Here is an 8,978-nt window from a genome sequence, read left to right as displayed (position 1 = left end):
ATATATGTATATATATATATTCATTTTTTTCCTTTTTTTAAAAATTTATTTTACTGAAGTATAGTTGATATACAATGTTGTGTTAGTTTATGCTGTACAACAAAGTGATTCAGTTATACATATATACAATTTTTCATATTCTTTTCCATTAGGTTAATTACAGGACATTGAATATAGTTCCCTGTACTATACAGTAGGACCTTGTTGTTTATCCATCATATATATAATAGGTTACCTCTGCTAATCCCAAACTCCCAATCCATCACTCCCCCACCTCCCCCTTCCCCTCGGGAACCACAAGTTTGTGTGCTATGTCTGTGAGTCTGTTTCTGTTTCATGGATAAGTTCATTTGTATATTTTAGATTCCACATATAAGTGATATCATATGGTATTTGTCTTTCTCCTTCTCACTTACTTCATTTAGTATAATAGTCTCTAGGTCCAGCCATGTTGCTGCAAATGGCATTATTTCATTCTTTTTTATAGCTGAGTAGTATTCCATTTTATATATATCACATCTTCTTTATCCATTCATCTGTCAGTGGACATTTAGGTTGTTTTCATGTCTTGGCTATTATAAATAGTGCTGCTGTGAACATAGGGGTGCATGTATGTTTTCGAATTATAGTTTTGTCCAGATATATGCCCAGGAGTAAGATTGCTGGATCACATGGTAGCTCTATTTTTAGCTTTTTGAGGAACTGCCATAGTGTTTTCCATAGTGGTTGCACCAATTTACATCCCCACCAACAGTGTAGAAGTCAGTCAGAAAGAGAGAGACAAATACCGTATGCTAACACATATATATGGAATTTAAGAAAAAAAATGTCATGAAGAACCTCGGGGTAAAACAGGAATAAAGACACAGACTTACTAGAGAACGGACTTGAGGATATGGGGAGGGGGAAGGGTAAACTGTGACAAAGCGTGAGAGAGGCATGGACATATATTCATGTTCTTTTAACATATGAATTGCCCCACTTTATCTGTGTGAAATAAGTTTGTTCCCGTTATTGGGCTGCTTCTCAAGCTTTGCTGCTCATTTGAATGACCTAAAGAGCTTTTAAGAAAAACATTGGTGTCTGGGTCCCAGCCCCAGAGATTTTGATTCAGTAGGTCTAGGGAGGAGCCTGGGCACAGGGAGGTCTCAGAGTTCCCCAGGTGATTCTAATGTGCAGCAACTTTGGGAACCACCTCTTGGCTTCAATCCAGCTAGTGAGCAGATATTAAATCTAAGACACATGGGCTAGTGCGTGAGCTCTAGGAAGATTCGTGCCAGGGAAAATGATCGATAGTTGTGTTACTTCTCTGAAATGGATTGAAATTTCCAATTAGCATGAACAGGGGAGGGTGAATGGGTGAATGCAATAAGGTGTATCGTTTACGTATTGCCCTATGTGTGTATGGCTAGAAGCTTTTGCAACTGAGGTCTGCCCTACTTTTCATGCTAATGGTAATGCTTGTCCTCCTAATGCAGCTGTAAACTTTATAAGCCCATAGGTAGACAGCATCACAAAATATTTACCCCTCCCCACTGGTGCACTCTCAAGCTTCTCTCCCCTTCCCCAATACACAAATGTACATCAATGCTCTTGAGACCACTATCAACATATTGACCTTCAATTCTTCTACTTTGCAGCTTCCCTCTTACCAGGAGATGTCAGCATTTAGTGCAAGGACAAATGCTTGCCTCTTGGTGAGTAATGTAGACAATGCCTCCAAGAGACAAATAGCCCTTAGGGAGGGGGAAAAAGTCTTTCAAAAAGGTTGATGCCCAGAGGAGGCATTTTCAGTCATCTCAGCTTAGAGGTCAAATATCCAAAATTAAAAAGGTTAAAAAAAAGAAAAAGAAGAAAGCAAGGAAGAAAAGAAGGAAACAATTTTCTTATCTCATAGTAATAAGGCAGTTTTCCTTAAAAAAAAAAAGACAAGCCTTAAATTCTCTTTCCTAATCAAAATGTGCTTTTCCGTCTTTAGACTCTTCCTCTTATATCCTGTATTATTCATGACGTTTAATTCTTGAAATAGCACATGGCTGAAAACAGAAGCTAACCTCTTGTCCACTATGAATTAATTCTTCTTTTCCTAGGACCTGTCTACAATGTACAATTTGGGGTTTGCCAATATAATTATTTTCTCTGAAATAAGTTACAGCATTTTGCCTTTTCAATATATAGTTATACAATATATTGTTAACACAACATAGTTAATATAGTCAATATAGTAAATACGATTATAACACACGTGATATGATGCCACTTTGGTGATTTTCTTCATCCATGTAATTCTGAAATTTGACAGTATAGTTTTCATATTCTAATGAGCTGAGTATTACCTTTGCAAGGATAGAAAAATAAAATAAATTCATAATATTCTTCTGTGGTTTGCCCCTGGGGTGGATTACCATAATGGGGGGATATTTGAGCCTTTCCCCAAGTCATTAAAAAACCTCCAGCAAGCAGCCCCTTATCCTCTCCAGGGAGTGGGGGAAAGGATCTTTAATCATAATAATCCTGGGGGGAGAAATCTCAGAAATAAGACATCTGCTTCTGTGCCTTGTTGTTTTGCAGAATAGCAATGATTGCTTTAGCAGCTTCTATTGCCATGTGTGTACAATAAGTAAATGAACATAAAATTGAATGAACGCATAAAAGAAGGATAAACCCACCCAGCTTAACAAATCCACTCTCTCACCTGCTGTGCCCTGAAACATGAAAGAAAGAATCATGGGATCATAAGGATTAATAAAATAACAGTCTCTGTTAACAATATTGACAGGAGGTATAAGGATAATTTGTCTGATGTGGGACCAACAGCTTAACTGCTTAATCCTTTTTTTTTTTTAAGGGCAACTCATTCATTTATTGTTTAAAGATTGCAAGACAACTTCTGAATTTCTGTAGCACAATTTAAATGTTTTACTTTTTTGATAAATCAGAGTATAATAGAAAAAACAATTAGTTTCCAGTAATATCTATATCTCTATTCAGAATTAAGTCTTCCACAGACATATAACCTGGAAACGAAAGCCTGTTACAATATGCAAAGCTTCAACAGAGCTGCTACTTTTCGGGCCAGGGAAAGGAGGAGGATGTGCTATGTAAAATGGCTGCAAGGTCACAGCCTTGAGGGCGCTGGAAGTCTATTATCCTATCCCACATTAAGTAGTTTGGTGAACTTCAAACGTCCGTTCATCTGCAACCAAGCTGGCAAACTTTAACTGATATCTCAAGCAGGTAAAAAATAAATTAAAAGAAATCCTTACACTGATGTTCCTTCATTTACACTGTTCAATAGTTCATTAACATGTAATTCTGGCTAAGAATTACATTTGAGATTCCTTGCTCAGATTTTGGTTAACAGTACAAATCTTTCAGAAATTCAAGTTCTTATTAATCAATAATTTGTCAGCTAGGCTACATTCAGGCATCAGCTGCAACTACAGAATAGGTGCACTGCCTCAGCGCTTTGGAAAGACATAATCTAGAACACTACTAGCAGACAAAATATCTGTTGCTAGACAGCACAGGTGCAGTACAGCAAGACAAAAACATATATTCATGTGTGCCGCGGACCAGCCGGAGAAAGAGGATTTCACCGCCCGGGGTCAGAAGGGAAGGGGTAAGGAACTGAAGTGGCACCGACGAATGGGTGAAGGACCAAGACAACTGATGGTTGCAAGGCAAATTTTATTGCGCTACAGTTGCAGATTATATAGACTAGAAAAAGGAAGGTTGCCAGATGGTGGTTTACATTATCTACAGACTGTCTCGGCTCAAGGTTAACTTCCCTGGGAGGAAACCCATAAACCAAGAAGCATCAAAAATAACCTGCATGTGCAGGGGGAAGACAGCTTTGCTTGTCTCATTTTACATTCTTTCTGATCTCTGGGCCCTGGTGATTTATCTCCCATGGAATGGAACAAGGAGGGGAACAAGTAGGGACAGTCCCTTCGAGCAGCGGCTGCATGCCTGGCATGTCCTTACCTGCTCTCAAGGCTGACTGCTTCCCACAGGTCCCCCTTTTTTATTTTTTAACTTTTGCTGCAAAATAATTCCATGAAGTTTAGTGCCGAGAGTAGTATACTGTTGCATGAGGATACGAAACAGACATGAGAAGATTAATATCAATAATAGGTAAATTATGGCCAGGGTAATAAATCCTGACAACCTTCCGGTAATCCAAGACTGAGGATTTAACCACTTTAAATGGTCCAGTAAAGTTTGAATTACATCTTCTGGCGAAACATCATCAAGATGTGTATTTTGTATATCCTGAATTTCAGCATTTAATTTCTTAAGATCAAGACTAATATTATTATCTGACCAAACACTCAGCAGATGCATTTTTACTTTTTCCCATTCCCAAATACAGTCACTGTACTTTTAAGGAGTAACACACATCCATGTATACTTTGCATGACAAGCTAGACGCATCCTCAATTTTAATGCTGCCATCTGATCTCCAATCCCCAAAATTGCGTTTTTAAATTCATCTAACTTGTTATTAATCTGTAAATATATGTGACTTTGTAAAGATAAAGCAAGACTGCTATGTTGAGATAACTGATTAGCAAAGTGAGCATGATGAATACTCTGTGAAAGAGCAAGACCGGCAGTAGCCACGGTAGCAGACAGAGCAGCCAAGGCAAGTAAACTTACTATTAGCCACCCAAGAAAGTGTCTCCTCTCTGCAAGGCTTTAGAGAGTTCCACCCATGCCTGTACTCCAGTATCTTCATACCAAGGTTCTCTCAGATGTACAGGCACCATAACATACATGGGTTGCTTTAGTATAAGCACAGATTGCGTTCCTGCAGAAGGGAACATACAACTGCTAAAAATACAATTAACACAGCTAATATTATATCCTCCTTTGGAAGAATTACCAATGTTAATAGAACCAAACAAAAGTGTATACGGAGGAGCAACACAAGTTATAACAGGTGTATTGGAATAAGTTAGAGCTAGTTTCCATATATCCCAGTTCTTTTGAAATGTGATAAACCTATCTATGATGGGAAAAGAAGAGATAAGAATTGACACCTTGGTATAATCTATAGTACACCATATTTGGTTATTATTCCAAGATGCATTGCAACGTTCAAAAGTGGATCCAGGAAAGTTAACGGTCATAAAGGGAGGAAATTGATTTTTTGATTTTCTGTTAAGCATAGTAACCTTATGTCCAGCTATAAGTATCCCTTGTCCTCCAAGTAAACGCTTCATACAGAAATAATTTCCTGAATCTTCACCTGTAACCTTGGCTATAGTAATAGCGGAATCCCTAAGTGGTGAGGCGTATGAGATTTGACCTCTAATATTAATAGCTTGCCCATTTTATACCAAATGATGGTATCCTTAAGATCCTCTCGTCGGCTGGTAGCGTGGCATGTAAGAGTAATGTTGGTTCCTGTAAAACGAAGGATGCCTGGAGAGCCTGACAAACTAATTGATTGATCCGTTCCCTCATAAACATCTGTATGCTCATAACTAATAGCCTTTACATGTCCAGTTTCCAGATTCAGTGGGCTAAGACAGACAGGATGTGTACTAAGCCAGTTAGTATAATTTACAGACATATTGATTTGTTTTATATTCCCAATAAGAGGCCCATAAACAGTTATCATTGTAAAATACAGGAAACTCTGCTTCAGACCAAGATATAGGTTGTAATAGTGGAGGATCAGGTACATAGGCCCAGTAAGTTGCTGCATTAACAGAGGGAACACATGAAATGGTTGCCAACATAACCAAAAAAAAAGTTACAGGTGTAACAGGATTATTCTGTTGTTTCACTGACTCTTGAGCTCATGAAACCAGTTGTTTAATTTGTCCCCAAGTTGGAACATCACTCCTTTGAGTCGTCCTGGCAAGTGGTCTCCTCTTCTTCTTTTTCTGAATCAACACTGTCAAATTTTCGGGAGAGATGCAGAGCTTCTTCATCTTCTGAACTAGGTGAGCTGTGGCAAGCCATCTATTTGCTTGACTAAGCGCTCAGGAAGCCAGCAAGGTCCAGGCGCTGATCTGGGAAAGATACACACGTGACCACGTCCCCAAATCAACACAGGATCAGGACCACTCCAAGTGCTGGTTAACGGATCTCTCCAGAGGACCTCCGGAGATTGAGAGGCCAATCTTGGCTCAGCCACCAACCTTCCCCCTGCAGAGCAGCCAAATTTGTCAACAGTGAGAACATTTAAAATAAACAGAGCATCATTTATAAGGTTATGTGGCGTTGTTCTATACAATTCCCCCATTTTTATTTTTTCAATAGTTAGCTTTAAAGATCTATTTGCACGTTCTATAATACCTTGTCCTTGAGGGTTATATGGAATGCCTGTAATATGGGTAATTTTGTAATGAATTACAAAATGTTGCAAAAGCAGCGGGCCCATTATCTGTTTTAATAATTTTGGGAAGGTTCATGAAAGCAAAACAGTGTAATAAATGAGTGATAACATGTTTAGTAGCTTCTCCGGTCTGTGCTGTAGCACAGAGGAAACCAGAATAAGTATCGATAGTGACATGAACAAACTGTAATTTCCCAAAAGACGGGATATGAGTAACATCCATTTGCCATAAATGTCTAGGTAATAATCCACGAGGATTAACAACATAATGTGGAACAGGAAGGTGAGGTAAGCATTGTGGGCATTGCTTAACAATTTGTGGGGCGGCTTCACCAGTAAGGGAAAATTGTGTGTGTAATGTAGCCGCTGACTGACGGTGTAAAGCGTGCAACTGCTGTGCTGCTTGTGAAGCAGTTTGATCATAACTTACCATAATATGAGGGTGTCCAGGACATGGACCATGAGTATCAAGAGTATGGAGATAATGAATGCAGTATATTAGCCATTCTTGACAGCATGACGAACGGAAAGGAGGAGTACGGTAAATTGGGACATGTCCTGCTTTACGGAAAAGAGATTGAGGAGGAGGAGTAACTTCAACTCTATTCTTGGGAGGAAAATGTACAGGATAAAGATCACGTTTAGATCGAGTTAAAACATCTGCAGTCGCATTAAGTTTAGTCAATGGACCAGGCAAGTTAGAATGAGCACGGATATACAGACCTGCGACAGGACCATCATGGGAACGAATAAGCTGTTGAAGCAAACGAAAAGAGGATGATAATTCAGGGTCATTAGTATGTCCTATGCTCGCAGTCTCCAGAAGAAATCACAAGCTAATAAGATATTTACTATCAGAAAACAAATTAAAAGATATAGAAGGCAAATGTTTAAAAGACATAATGACAGCATACAGTTCAACACGTTGAGCTGAAGTCAAGGAAGTTTCTTTAACGAGGTTCGTTCCGTCGTCAATGATTACAGTAGCCACTCCTGAAGAAGAACCGTCCGTAAAAACCAAAGGTACATGAGGGACAGGCTGTTGCCTAATTATAGAAGGAAAGATATGAGTTAAGTTTGCTGAATTGGATCAATTTATCAGCAGGGTAATGGCATTCCAAGGTACCTGAAAATCCTGCAAGAGCAAGACCCCATTCATTACTATGTTGAAAAAGCCAATTTTGTTGACTAACTGAATCAGGGATAATAATTTGAGAAGGTTCTATACTTATAGGTTGTAAGCATCTAGTTCTACCTTGCATTATTAAATTACTAATAAGTTCATAATAAGGGTTAATAACTTTAGAGGGTGTAGTTTTCATATGAATCTATTCAATAATTCCAACAGTTTGCCATAAGACGGCAGTAGGCACATGAGGAGTTGGACAAATTATTAAGAAAATTGGAAGGTGAGTATGAATTCTAGTTAATTGTGTAGAACTGATAGATCTATTGACTATTTGTAAAGCTTGAAATCCTTCTGGAGTCATAGAGCGTGAAGAAGAAGGATCTGAGTCACCTTTAAGAATATCAAACAAAGGCTGTAATTGAGCAGTAGTAAGTTTTAAGGCAGGCCTTAGCCAATTAATATCTCCAAGTAATTTTTGAAAAGCATTTAATGTTTTTAAATTATCAACTCGAATTTGCAGTTTTTGAGGCCTAATAGTAGTGTTATCAATATATTTTCCCAAATATAAAAATGGAGATTGTCTTTGAAGTTTTCTTGAGGCAATGACCAAGCCAAATGATTGTAAGGACTGTTGTAAAAATTGAAAAGCAGTCTCTAATAAAGAAATATTATCAGTGGCTAAAAGTATATCATCCATATAATGTATGCGATATAACGATGGAAACCTTTTTCTCACAGGAGTCAAGGCCTGAGCCACATATTTTTGGCATAATGTAGGACTATTTGCCATGCCCTGAGGCAATACTTTCCATTGAAATCTCCTCATGGGTTCCTTAAAAATTAAGGCAGGCAAGCTAAAAGCAAAATGTTTTCTATCTTCAGGAAACAAAGGAATAGTGAAAAAACAATCTTTTAAATCTATAACTAAAAGATGATAATTGTGTGGTATGGCTGTTGGAGAGGGTAGGCCTGGTTGAAGAGCTCCCATTATTAGCATAGTTTTATTAACAGCTCTTAGCTCCTGTAATAACCTATATTTTCCAGATTTTTTCTTGATAATAAAAATAGGAGTATTCCAAGGACTACTGGAAATTTCTAAATGCCCTAATTGTTCCAGTACTAATTGTTCTGCAGCTTCTCATTTCTCCTTTGTGAGGGGCCATCGGTCCACCCATACAGGGTCATCAGTCAGCCAAGTAATTGGATCAGCAGTGAGTGGAGAATCCAAGGCCCCTAAGAAAAACCCAAACCTTGTCTATCATTTTTTATTTTCACATCAATAGGACAGACAGTTCCTTGTTGATTTGTTCCCAGCCCTTTTGTGGGAAGAAATCCTTGATCCAACATCATATTAGAGACTTGAGAGTTTGGACTATAAAGTAATACTCCCATTTCTTTTAATATATCTCGGCCCCAGAGGTTTAAAGGCAGCCCAGGCAAAACATAAGGCTGGAAATATCCTGAATGGCCCTCACTATCTTGCCATAAAAAAAACTG

General features: G+C 38.3%; 1 long non-coding RNA gene across 1 annotated transcript; it reads right to left on the bottom strand.

Moving 5' to 3' along the window:
• Positions 1 to 3,673: 3,673 nt before the first annotated feature.
• Positions 3,674 to 8,970, bottom strand: LOC132596656 (uncharacterized). Its single transcript, XR_009562749.2, has 2 exons — positions 7,267 to 8,970; positions 3,674 to 7,106 (listed from the first exon to the last, which is right to left on the bottom strand). It is a non-coding gene; the product is annotated as an uncharacterized lncRNA (long non-coding RNA).
• Between the last annotated feature and the right edge of the window lie 8 nt (positions 8,971 to 8,978).

Source organism: Globicephala melas, unplaced genomic scaffold (genome assembly GCF_963455315.2).
Source record: "Globicephala melas unplaced genomic scaffold, mGloMel1.2 SCAFFOLD_226, whole genome shotgun sequence".
NCBI classification, from domain to species: Eukaryota; Metazoa; Chordata; class Mammalia; order Artiodactyla; family Delphinidae; genus Globicephala; species Globicephala melas.
This window is presented reverse-complemented; position numbering and strand designations above follow the sequence as displayed.